A 14,086-nucleotide genomic window follows, 5' to 3' on the forward strand; every position below is an offset into this window, starting at 1 on the left:
ACAGACTGGATTAAGAAAATGTGGCACATATACACCATGGAATACTATGCAGCCATCAAAAAGGATGAGTTTGTGTCCTTTGTAGGGACATGGATGCAGCTGGAAACCATGATTCTTAGCAAACTATCACAAGAACAGAAAACCAAACCCCACATATTCTCACTCATAGGTGGGAACTGAACAATGAGATCACTTGGACTCGGGAAGGGGAACATCACACACTGGGGTGTATCATGGGGAGGGGGGAGTGGAGAGGGATGGGGGAGTGGAGAGGGATTGCATTGGGAGTTATACTTGATGTAAATGACGAGTTGATGGGTGCTGACGAGTTGATGGGTGCAGCACAGCAACATGGCACAAGTATACATATGTAACAAACCTGCACGTTATGCACATGTACCCTAGAACTCAAAGTATAATTAAAAAAAAAAAAAAAAGAAGACATTCATACAGCCAACAGACACATGAAGAAATGCTCATCATCACTGGCCATCAGAGAAATGCAAATCAAAACCACAATGAGATACCATCTCACACCAGTTAGAATGACAATCATTAAAAAGTCAGGAAACAACAGGTGCTGGAGAGGATGTGGAGAAATAGGCACACTTTTACACTGTTGGTGGGATTGTAAACTAGTTCAACCATTATGGAAAACGGTATGGCGATTCCTCAAGGATCTAGAACTAGAAGTACCATATGACCCAGCCATCCCATTACTGGGGATATACCCAAAGGATTATAAATCATGCTGCTATGAAAACACATGCACTCGTATGTTTATTGCGGCACTATTCACAATAGCAAAGACTTGGAATCAACCCAAATGTCCATCAGTGACAGACTGGATTAAGAAAATGTGGCACATATACACCATGGAATACTATGCAGCCATCAAAAAGGATGAGTTTGTGTCCTTTGTAGGGACATGGATGCAGCTGGAAACCATGATTCTTAGCAAACTATCACAAGAACAGAAAACCAAACCCCACATATTCTCACTCATAGGTGGGAACTGAACAATGAGATCACTTGGACTCGGGAAGGGGAACATCACACACTGGGGTGTATCATGGGGAGGGGGGAGTGGAGAGGGATGGGGGAGTGGAGAGGGATTGCATTGGGAGTTATACCTGATGTAAATGACGAGTTGATGGGTGCTGACGAGTTGATGGGTGCAGCACAGCAACATGGCACAAGTATACATATGTAACAAACCTGCACGTTATGCACATGTACCCTAGAACTCAAAGTATAATTAAAAAAAAAAAAAAAAGAAGACATTCATACAGCCAACAGACACATGAAGAAATGCTCATCATCACTGGCCATCAGAGAAATGCAAATCAAAACCACAATGAGATACCATCTCGCACCAGTTAGAATGACAATCATTAAAAAGTCAGGAAACAACAGGTGCTGGAGAGGATGTGGAGAAATAGGCACACTTTTACACTGTTGGTGGGATTGTAAACTAGTTCAACCATTATGGAAAACGGTATGGCGATTCCTCAAGGATCTAGAACTAGAAGTACCATATGACCCAGCCATCCCATTACTGGGGATATACCCAAAGGATTATAAATCATGCTGCTATGAAAACACATGCACTCGTATGTTTATTGCGGTACTATTCACAATAGCAAAGACTTGGAATCAACCCAAATGTCCATCAGTGACAGACTGGATTAAGAAAATGTGGCACATATACACCATGGAATACTACGCAGCCATAAAAAAGGATGAGTTTGTGTCCTTTGTAGGGATATGGATGCAGCCAGAAACCATCATTCTGAGCAAACTATCTCAAGAACAGAAAACCAAACACCGCATGTTCTCACTCATAGGTGGGAACTGAACAATGAGATCACCTGGACTCGGGAAGGGGAACATCACACACTGGGGCCTATCATGGGGAGGGAAGAGGGGGGGGAGGGGGGAGGGAATGCATTGGGAGTTATACCTGATGTAAATGACGAGTTGATGGGTGCTGACGAGTTGATGGGTGCAGCACACCAACATGGCACAAGTATACATATGTAACAAACCTGCAAGTTATGCACATGTACCCTAGAACTTAAAGTATAACAATAATAATAATAAAAAAAGAAAGGGTTATGATATGGAGAAACATGCTTTTATAAATTGTGGAGTGTCTTCATGTATAAAATGCAAATATTTGATTTTCATCTATAAAATGGAAATATTTGATAGACAGCTAAAGATTTCTTGCTTCTTAGTTTTCACGAAAATTTAAGGTTACTATATACTTCAGTACATAAAGCCTGCCAAAGAAGATGTTTTCTTATTGAGAAATAGAATAATTTTGTCTAATTCAAACATTTTCTAAAGTTTTATTCCAATTATGGACTTGAAAATCTTATTTATGAACTAAGGTAGAAAGGAACCAGTAAGTAGGGAGAAAGATGTGAAGAAAGTTAAGGATATAAAGATGTATTTTTAGCAAGAAAGGTTAAAATGAAAGGAGGATAATTTTGTGCAAGAATCTTTTTTTTTAACTTTTATTTTAGGTTTGGGTTACACAAGCAGGTTTGTGATATGGTAAACTCACGTTGTGGAAGTTTGTTGTACAGATTATGCACCACCCAGGTACTATGCTTAGTACCCAATCTGCTCCTCTCTCTCCTCTCATCCTCCATCCTCAAGGAGGCCCCAGTGTGTGTTGTTTTCTTCCTTGTGTTCATGGATTGTCATCATTTAGCTGCCACTTACAAGTGAGAATATGTGGTATTTGGTTTTCTGTTCCTGCATCGGTTTGCAAAAGATAATGGCCTCTAGCTCCATCCATGTCCCCACAAAAGATATGATCTCATTCTTTTTTATGGCTGCATAATATTCTATGGTGTATATGTACTATATTTTCTTTATCTAATCTGTTATTGATGGGCATTTAGGTTGAATCCATGTCTGCTATTTTGAATAGTGCTTCAATGAACATTTGTGTGCATGTGTCTTTACAGTAGAATGATTTATATTTCTCTGGGTATCTACCTAGTAATGGATTAGTGGGTTGAATGGGTATTTCTGTTTTTAGCTGTTGGAGGAATCACCATACTTCTTCCCACAATGGTTGAATTAATTTACACTCCCACCAACAGCGTATGTGTGTCCCCGGCGAGAAAACAATCCGACAGCAATTTTTTTTTCCTAAAAATAAAATGAATAAAAAAAAATTTAGGACAAAACAGAAAGTCCAAGCATGACACAGATGGCTTTTTGAAGACATATGTTGTTTTCTTTCTGTTTCTCTGTGTGTTTATCTTCATGTACATACAGAGAAAATGCAAAGTTGAAAAATTTACATAGTAAACATCCTTTAAAAACTGATAGAAAATTAGAGACATTTGGCAAATTAACATTGTTAATAGTTAAAGCTCTTAGTCTTGATGAAGGTACAATAAGAATTATTAAAAGGAAATACATTGGCAGCTTGATAATTCTGTTTTAAATATAGTTAAGCATGGAGCCAGATTTAACATGGAGTCAAATTTTACATAAGTGCTTGCATTGCTTTGTTTCACACTGTATTTGCTAGTCTACATAGAAAATACTAGCACTAAGTTACTTATTGGTCACATGCTTAAAGTGAATTTCTTAATTTCACAAAACATAGAGTGGTACTGGTGGACTTAAAGACATTAATTAGTATGTCAGAAACAGAATATCTGTCATTTTTTTTAGGCTTGGGATAACACTGTAGACTCCAAGGTAAACTGAGTAGGAGAAAATTTGGGGGTTATTTTCCTGTTGGTTTTGCTTTTAATTTTCATTTATTTCCTGTTTGTTCTCCTTTGGGTTTTACATATATATATGTGTATATATATATATATATACAATTGATGTTTTTTAGTTTCTAATGTAAGGCTTGTATTTGGTTCTATGAATAGTCATTTTGTTTCCTATGCATTTCCAGAGATTTATCATTTGCTCTATTTATCTAAAATTCCTGAGCTATCTTTGTCAAGCTTTCAAAAATTGGTAGAGGACACCGGCCATTTAAAATTTGGATTGGGGCTGGGTGTGGTGGCTCATGCCTGTAATACCAGCACTTTGGGAGGCCAAGGCAGGCAGATCACCCGAGGTCAGGAGTTGCAGACCAGCCTGGGCAACATGGCAAAACCCTGTCTCTACTAAAAATACAAAAATTAGCTGGAAGAGGGATTACAGTAATCCCAGCTACTCAGGAGGCTGAGGCAGGAGAATAGCTTGAACCCATGAGACAGAGGTTGCCACTGCACTCCAGCCTGGGTGACAGAAGTGAGACTCTGTCTCAAAAAAAAAAAAATAATAATTGAGTTTTATTTTGTAAAATTAAGAATTTCTCTTTTACAAAGTACACACTGAGAAAAATTAACGTGTAGACAATTGAGAAAACTATTTGGAATTTTAACAATAAAATGGGTACATATAACCTATATGAGATATACACCCATATGTGAATTCGGAGACGTATGCAGAAACAACAGACTAGACTGTTGCGAAGGTCGTCAAGAAAGTACTGAATGCAATGCATCAATACAGAAAGCATACAGTACAATACCCGTGTTGCAATTAGAGTTGTACACATTAAATAGTATCACTTTTTTTCTTTTGTAATTGAGATTTTATTGGTTGTGTTGAGGGTCAGCACACAGATATTTCAATTCTTAACATATGTACTGAAAATCTAAAAAGCTGTGTATTATAATTATTTTTTAAAGTTACTCCAGTGACTTTCCAGCTTAAAATTTGGAGGCAAATTTTCCTTAAGAGGCTATCAAGTACCAGTATCTTCACATGTTGATAAGCTGTTATAGACATCCCACCAATTCACAATTGAATAGCATATATACTACATACTCAAATTTTTAATATTTCACAGCACGGTAACAAAGTTATTGGAAAAACAGGACTACCACGACCAAAGATGTTACAGAGTGCACACAATTCTGACAACGAAAGCTATGATCAAGGAGTGGTTTCCTTTAGGAAACAATTCTAATGACAAAAAACATGGGACTAGAAGTAATTCAAAATGTTCAAGACATCAAAGGCAAGGCTGTGACTCCATATTGCCATTTAGTATGCTTTGTATTAAAAAATAAAAGCTAACCCCCCATCCATGGAATGTTAAGCTGACACCCGAGACAAAACCTCCCATAATTCGGTATCCCATACTGTTTTCTGGTTGTACCAAAAAATAAACAACCAGAGAATGATTTCACCTTTATAAAAAAGCACTTACATTTAAGAAATGGGGTGAGATGGGATTCGCTCCTTCTTAAAAATATTTCTAGAGCTACTGAAAAACTTGTGTTTACAAAATAGTTGATAAAAATATTCCTCTAGGTTGTACAAGAAGGGAGACAGGGATGACCCATAACACATGGAATGTAATACTAATCAGATGTGGCTTCTTTCTCTGTGGCTTCAGTGGCTGGACTCTCCTCGGTTTTTGTTTTTCCATTTTCTGAAGTAAATCTTTAGTTTCTTGATTACACAAGTTGGCCTGTTTTCCCTTTGCTCCTCTTTCCCCTTTTGTTTGCATTTTTTTTTTCTCTGAAGATTTGTCCTTTCCTGTTGCTTTTTCTTTCTTTTTTTTTTTTTCAGACTGAGTCTCGCTCTGTTACCCAGACTGGAGTGCAGTGGTGCCATCTCGACTCACTGCAACTTCCGCCTCCCGGGTTCAAGTGATTCTTCTGCCTTAGCCTCTGGAGTAGCTGGGATTACAGGTGCCCACCACCACACCCGGCTAATTTTTGTACTTTTAGTAGGGATGGGTTTCACCATGTTGACCAGGCTGGTCTTGAACTCCTGACATCAGGTGATCTGCCCAACTCGACCTCCCAAAGTGCTGGGATTACAGGCCTGAGCCACCACGCCTAACCTCCTGCTGCCTTTTCTGGCTTCATTCCACTTTTGGAGGAGGTTTAGCTGACAACGGCACTGATTTCCTCTTCGGCTCTTCCTTTGTGGCTCCTTCATCCTGGTGGTGTGGAGGGTGCATGCCAGGTGCCTGTGGGCTGCTGGGCATGAGAGCCTTGGTTAAGCTATGCTGCCTAGCCACTGTGGCTCCTCCCGCCTAAGCTGCTGAGACCCCAACATCATGTGTTATAAGAACACATAGGCAAGAAGGATGACACATTAATACATTAAAATGTGGGGAAGGGAAGGAAGTGGGGATAGTAGGGGATAATAAGTAAATAAAATAATTTACAGAGGAGGCCTGCTCAGACCAAATGATATCCATGAGCCATGAATCAAGAGAATGAACTCAACAATCTACACTTAAGATTCCAGAGAAGACAGAACACAATACAACAAATCAAAAATTGGAAAATTATGATGCATAGAATGAAGAGACTGAATTGGGATAAAAGGGTTGCACCATGGGTAACTTTGCAGCGAAAAATCATAAAAATGCATGATATTGTGTAAAATACTTCTGTGTCTAAGTACAGAATCAAAATATCTGCAACATTAAAACTTGGGTTGAAAATGTCAGGGTTTTTCATCCTAATATCAAAACCAGGAAAAGACAATAATAAAAAAATGAAAACTGCAGACCAGTATCCCTAATGAATGCAGGTGCAGAAACTCTCAACAAAATACTAGCTGTCTGAATCCAACAGCATATCAAAAAGTTAATACATCATGATCAACTGGGTTTTGTACCAAGGATGCAGGGATGGTTTAACATATGCAAGTTGATAAATATGATACATCACATAAACAGAATTAAAAACAAACACCATACGATCATTTCAATAGATGCAGAAAAAGTATTTGATAAAATCCAGCATTCCTTTATGACAAAACCCTCCATAAAATAGGCATAGAAAGGACTTACCTCAAAGTAATAAGAGCCATATATGACAAACCCACCGCCAACATCATACTGAATGGGGAAAAGTTGAAAGCATTCCCCTTGATAACTGGAACAAGACAAGGACGCCCACTTTCACCACTTCTATTCAATATCATACTCAAAGTCCTAGCCAGAGTAGTAAGACAAGAAAAACAAATAAAGGACATCCAAATTGGAAAAGAGATCAAACTGTGACTGTTCACCCATGAGTTGATCACATACTTAGAAAAACCTAAAGATGCATCCAAAAAGCTCCTAGATCTGACAAACAAATTCAGTAAAGTCTCAGGATACAAAACCAATGTACACAAATCAGTAGCACTGCTACACACCAACAGTGACCAAGCCAAGAATCAAATAAAAAAAGTCCCTTTCACAACAGCTGCAAAAAATAAAATAAAATAGGAATATGCTTAATAAAGGATCTTGAAGGATCTCTACAAGTAAAACTACAAAACACTGCTGAAAGAAATCATAGATGACACAAACAAATGGTAACACATCCCATACTCAGGATGGGTGGAATTAATATTGTGAAAATGACCATGCTGCCCAAAGCAGTCTACAGATTCAATGCAATTCCCATCAAAATATCTTCATAATTTTTCAGGGAACTAGAAAAAAGAATCCTAAAATCCATATGGATCCAAGAAAGAGCCCACATAGCCAAAACAACACTATGCAAAAGAACAAATCTGGAGGCATCACATCACTCAACTTTAAATTACACTACAAGGCTATAGTTACCAAAACAGCATGGTACTGGCATAGAAAGAGACACGTAGACCAATGGAACAGCATAGAAAACCTAGAAATAAAGCCATATATTCAACAACCAACTGATCTTTGACAAAGCATACAGAAACATAAAGTAGGGAAAATGACACCCTATTGAAGAAAAGGTGCTTGGATAACTGACAAGCCACATGCAGAAGAATGGAACTGGATTCCCATCTCTCACCTTACGCAAAGATCAACTGAAGATGGATCAAGGACTTAAATATAATACCCCAAACCATGAAAAATCCATAAGATAACATCAGAAAAACTCTTCTGCACATTGGCTTAGGCATATAATTCACGACTTAAAGCCCCAAAAGCAAATGCAACAACAAAAATAAATATATGGAACCTAATTAAACGAAAAATCTTCTGCACAGCAAAAGAAATAATCAGCGGAGTAAACAGACAACCCAGTGAATGGGAGAAAATATTCATAGAGTATGCATCTGACAAAGAACTGGTATCCAGAATCTACATGGAACTCAAATAAATCAGCAAGAAAATGACAAATAATTCCACCAAAAAGTGGGCAAAGAACATGAATAGACAATTATCAAAAGAAGATACACAAACAGCCAACAAAATAAAAAAAAAAAGCTGAACATCACTAATCATCAGGGAAATGAAAATTAAAACCACAACGACATTCCACCTTACTCCTGCAAGGATGGCCATAATTAAAAAGTAAAAAACCAAAAGATGTTGGCACGGATGTGGTAAAAAGGGAACACTTATCTACTGTGGTTGGGGATGTAAATTAGTACAACCACTATGGAAAACAGTATGGAGATTCCTGAAAGAACTCAAAGTAGAACTACCATTCGATCCAGCAATCCCACTACTGGGTATCTACCCAAAGGAAATGAGGTCATTACATGAAAAAGACACATGCACATGCATGTTTATAGCAGCACAATTCGCAATTGCAAAGATATGGAACCAACCTAAGTGCCCATTGACCAATGAGTGGATAAAGAAAGTGTGGTATATATTTACCATGGAATACTACTCAGCCACAAAACAGAACAAAATAATGTCTTTTGCAGCAACTTGGGTGGAGCTGGAAGCCATTTTTCTAAGTGAAGTGATTCAAGAATGAAAAATCAAATATTGTATGTCTCACTTATAAGTGGGAACTAAGCTATGAGGACACAAAAGCATAAAAGTGATATAATGGACTTTAGTTACTTGTCAGGGAGAAGATTGGGAGGGGGTGAGGGATAAAAGACTACATATTGGATAATGTGTACACTGCTGGGTGACAGGTGTCCTAAAATCTCAGAAATCACCAGTAAATAAGTTATCCATGTAACCAAAAACCACCTGCATCCCAAGAACTATTGGAAAACAAAGTTTTGTATTCTACCACTAGATGACAGTAGAGATTAAAATGCCATTTCTGCATGCTTGTTATTAAAAATTTTGTTTTATGGCTCCCCCTAAATCATGCAGCAGCTCAGAAACCTATCCTTAAATTCACAATAACTTTTTGGCTCTAAAATATTAAAAATATATTGATAATACAGGAATAGAATCCAGGGAAATACATGGCACGATAAAAAAGATGAAGCCAAGAATGGAGTAACGTTTTAAAAAGTGCCATGATAACCTATACTCTGGTTAGATGTGGGTCACACATTGTTAGAGGACCATGATGGTTAAGACAGGATCAGTTACATACTCGCAGTGCCTAGAAGATAGACAACGGGTTGTTTAGGAGAATTACAGCTATTCCTGGTCCTGAGGCCACAAGGAAATTTGTCCATCAAAGGAGAAACTGCTTAATGCAGTGAACAATGGTCTCAAGAAAGTTCTTTTGGTAAATTTTACAAAGTCCATAGGTCTTTTTGTGATTAAGTCTCTTAAAGTAAGATCATTATGTCAGCCTATGACAAAGACTGGGAAAAGTAATTCTACACAGAATAACAGGATCTAGTCCAGACATGCAGCTTTCTGACGTTCTAGCAAACCCAAGGGTAGATTTTGTTATCTGTAGAAACGAATAGACTCCACATCTCTCAAAGATACTGTTTATATTGAACTGATTTAAATTATTTTTGAAGCAGCAGCAACTTTTAAATTATGTATTCTAACATATACCAGATGTAAAACTATTTTCTATCATCTGTTAAATACAGAACAGTAACTTTAACAATAGGTTGACTTACAAGTGGAATTGGAATTGGAAATTTCTTGTGGCTTCTACAAATCTACTCAAGGACTTCTGCTTGAATCTTAGGCTTGCTCCCAGGAGGCTGATAGCACCCATAGAGAGCATCAAGATTCTTCTGGTGATATAATTTTTTTCCCAAATACAAAGGCACTAGTTGACATAACTACAACCCCCTTCATCCCAATGCACAACCAACTCTACCTCATAGAGAATGCCAGATATGGCTTTATACAGGAAACTATCTGAAACATATACGAATCTTAATAAGGGTATAAAGTGAGAAAAAAGAATAATACGGCTATGAAGTAAGAAAAGCAGCCATGGGTCGTTGAGCTATTTCCAGATTGCCCATTCAAGTAAAACTGGTTACTAACTATACACCTACATAGCTAAATAAATAAATGGCTTGCCAAATGGGTAATATGGCAGAGAACACTGGTTGTCTCCCACGATATGTTTGTCACTTCCTCTAGAATAACTGAAACCTGCTGAATTAGCTGGGCAGAATAAAAGCTATGTTTCTTAGCACCCTTTGAGCTGATTGTGGTCATGTGATTACAACCTGACAAATGTGATGTATAACTTCTGCAGAAAGCAGCTCTGAAATCAGGGAAAGTGGATGTGCTCATTTCTTCCCTTCCTGGATGAAAGCACCTGGATGAAAGGTGAATTTGATGGAAAGACCTCTGGCAGTCACCTCAGAGTATGGGATGACCACTGGAATGAGGACTAACTGTGGGTAAAGACCAAAACAAAACAAAAAAATAAAAACTCTCCCACAACAAAAAAGGAAACTGGGAACTGAGTTCCTGACACCATGGAATGTCACATCAACCCTGCATTGCCTTCTCCTGTCTTTTTATAAGAAAGAGAGAGAGAGAAAGAGAAATGTGGTTGCATTATTTCATCTTGTTGAGATGGAGGCTTGCACTCTCGCCCAGGCTGGAGTACAATGACATGATTTCGGCTCACTGCAACCTCTGCCTCCTGGGTTCAAGCAAGTCTCCTGCCTCATCCTCCTGAGTAGCTGGGACTATAGCACGTGCCACGATGCCCAGCTAATTTTTGTATTTTTAGTGGAGATGGGGTTTCCCCATATTGGCCAGGCTGGTCTCGAACTCCTGAGCTCAAGTGATCCACCCACCTTGGCCTCCCAAAGTGCTGGGATTAAAGGCATGAACTACTGTGCCTGGCTACATCTTTTAAAATATACTGTCAGTTTGAATTTTCTGTCACTCACAACCAAACTTAACTAATTCAGGATGTCAGTTGAGTATCAATTAATCATCAATAGCATTGATCTATGAAATGCTTATTTGAGGCTCTTTATTTTTCTCACTGTGATGACCTATGTGGATTACTTAATTTTTATTAAGGCAAAATCAAATTTTGATAATAGCACCCAAGTTATTTGTATTTACGTTCACTTTCACTTTAGTCTTTATATTTTCTAAAGCAAGGGAGAAAAATGCAACTAGTCATTCCAAAATTTATATGAAAATAAACTTGTTAGAAATCAGAGGGAACCATTCTAACTGGTGTGAGATGGTATCTCATTGTGGTTTTGATTTGCATTTCTCTGATGGCCAGTGATGATGAGCATTTTTTCATGTGTCTGTTGGCTGTATGAATGTCTTCTTTTGAGAAGTGTCTGTTCATATCCTTTGCCCACTTTTCGATGGGGTTGTTTGTTTTTTCTTGTAAATTTGTTTGAGTTCTTTGTAGGTTCTGGATATTAGTTAGCCCTTTGTCAGATGAGTAGATTGCAAAAATTTTCTCCCATTCTGTAGGTTGCCTGTTCACTCTGATGGTAGTTTCTTTTGCTGTGCAGAAGCTCTTTAGTTTAATTAGATCCCATTTGTCAATTTTGGCTTTTGTTGCTGTTGCTTTTGGTGTTTTAGACATGAAGTCCTTGCCCATGCCTATGTCCTGAATGGTATTCCCTAGGTTTTCTTCTAGGATTTTTATGGTATTAGGTCTAACATTTAAGTCTCTAATCCATCTTGAATTAATTTTCGTATAAGGAGTAAGGAAAGGATCCAGTTTCAGCTTTCTACTTATGGCTAGCCAATTTTCCCAGTACTATTTATTAAATAGGGAATCCTTTCCCCATTTCTTGTTTTTCTCAGGTTTGTCAAAGATCTGATGACTGTAGATGTGTGGTATTATTTCTGAGGACTCTGTTCTGTTCCAATGGCAATCATTAAAAAGTCAGGAAACAACAGGTGCTGGAGAGGATGTGGAGAAATAGGAACACTTTTACACTGTCGGTGGGATTGTAAACTAGTTCAACCATTATGGAAAACAGTATGGCGATTCCTCAAGGATCTAGAACTAGAAGTACCATATGACCCAGTCATCCCATTACTGGGTATATACCCAAAGGATTATAAATTATGCTGCTATAAAAACACATGCACATGTATGTTTATTGCGGCACTATTCACAATAGCAAAGACTTGGAATCAACCCAAATGTCCATCAGTGACAGACTGGATTAAGAAAATGTGGCACATATACACCATGGAATACTATGCAGCCATAAAAAATGATGAGTTTGTGTCCTTTGTAGGGACATGGATGCAGCTGGAAACCATCATTCTGAGCAAACTATCTCAAGAACAGAAAACCAAACACCGCATGTTCTCACTCATAGGTGGGAACTGAACAATGAGATTCTTTGACCTCGAAGGAAACATCACACACCGGGCCTATCATGGGAGGGGAGTGGGAGGGATTGCATTTGGGAGTTACACCTGATGCAAATGATGAGTTGATGGGTGCTGACGAGTTGATGGGGTGCAGCATGCCAACATGGCACAGGTATATGTAACAAACCTGCACGTTATCCACATGTACCCTAGAACTTAAAGTATAATTAAAAAAAAAAAAAAAGAAGAATCTGAAAAAAAAAAAAGAAAGAAATCAGAAGGAACTTCTGGGAAAATGATAGAGTGAAATATTTCATAACCCATTTCACTGAGGTAAATCCCAAGTAGAGAAGAAACTTCATCTATATTGAATCTAGTAAAGAGCTATAGCTGAAAACAAAAGCCAAGGAGTAACTATTTTTTATGTTTTCACCCTTTCTACTTTGTCAGAAACACTGAATAGAGTTTTGTCCTTTCTAATCCTTGTTAGAATTCTGATTTAAAGAGAGGAAGAGAGAAAAAATGCCAACTTGGTAGACACTTTCAGAATTTAGTTTTATCATAAAAACTGTCGAATAATTAGACCTTTTACATTCCTGAAGATAAAATAAAACATGTACTTTTTATCTTATTTTGTTCAACAAAATTGTTCAGAAAATCAAAGTGGTAAAGACAATGTAAAATTTTAATATTTTAATACTGATGTTGTACACTGTTTTACTTAACATTTTGGAGAGTAATTGCCTTGCTCTTCAACTCAGGAAAACACTTTTTTGTGGCTAATGTAATTGGTTTCTGTAACAACATCAGCAAATAAAATGATGCTTATTATTGAAAAAAAAGTTATAATAAAAGTTGGTATAAATTTTTAGCACACATTTTTCTAATTTTGAGTATGATGAAAGGTTAATATCTACAGTTTAATAGAAAAAGTTCAATTCAAGAGAGCGTAAACAAAGCTACTAGGACTTTTGTTAGAAGACGACTATAGGGAATAAAGTATTATGGAAATGCAGAATAAAATTATTTGGGAAGAATCTTTTGGTGGAGCCAATGTAAGTGGCCTTTGGTTTTAGAAAACAATCTGTGGCCATGAATCTTTGACCTTGTTGGTATGCAGTGGCCTATGTGGTTGAACATGACTGACTTTTATATGCTGTACGACTGCCTCCTTACTGCTGTGGTCTGAATAGGCAGTTGTAGGACTTTGTTTCTAGGGGCCATTTGAGGTTTTTATTGTGGTAAGTTGTGGCTGTTTAAGATGGGGTTGCTTAAGATGCGTGTTTAGTGGCTCTATGTAGATAAGTGTCTGAGGTCAGTTGCTGAGGAAACACTCAGATGGGCCTTGGCCTGCAGAATGCTTACTGGGGAGAGTGAAACAGAACTACCAAAAGAGAGAGGGAAGCAGGACTGAGCAGAGAGACACGGAACCGTGATGCAGTTGTAACAGAGGATCTAACAACCTCATAGAGAGTTCTGGTGCTAAGGTGGACCTTCAGAGGTTTTCTAAAATGAAGTAACGGGCTCATACCTTTGTACTTCCATATTTGATGTGAGCTTTCCCTAGGGAAAGAATGCCCCCTTAGGCAAAGTGGCTCCCTTCTACATAAG

The sequence above is a fragment of the Papio anubis genome, chromosome 1 (assembly GCF_008728515.1).
Source record: "Papio anubis isolate 15944 chromosome 1, Panubis1.0, whole genome shotgun sequence".
Lineage (NCBI taxonomy): Eukaryota > Metazoa > Chordata > Mammalia > Primates > Cercopithecidae > Papio > Papio anubis.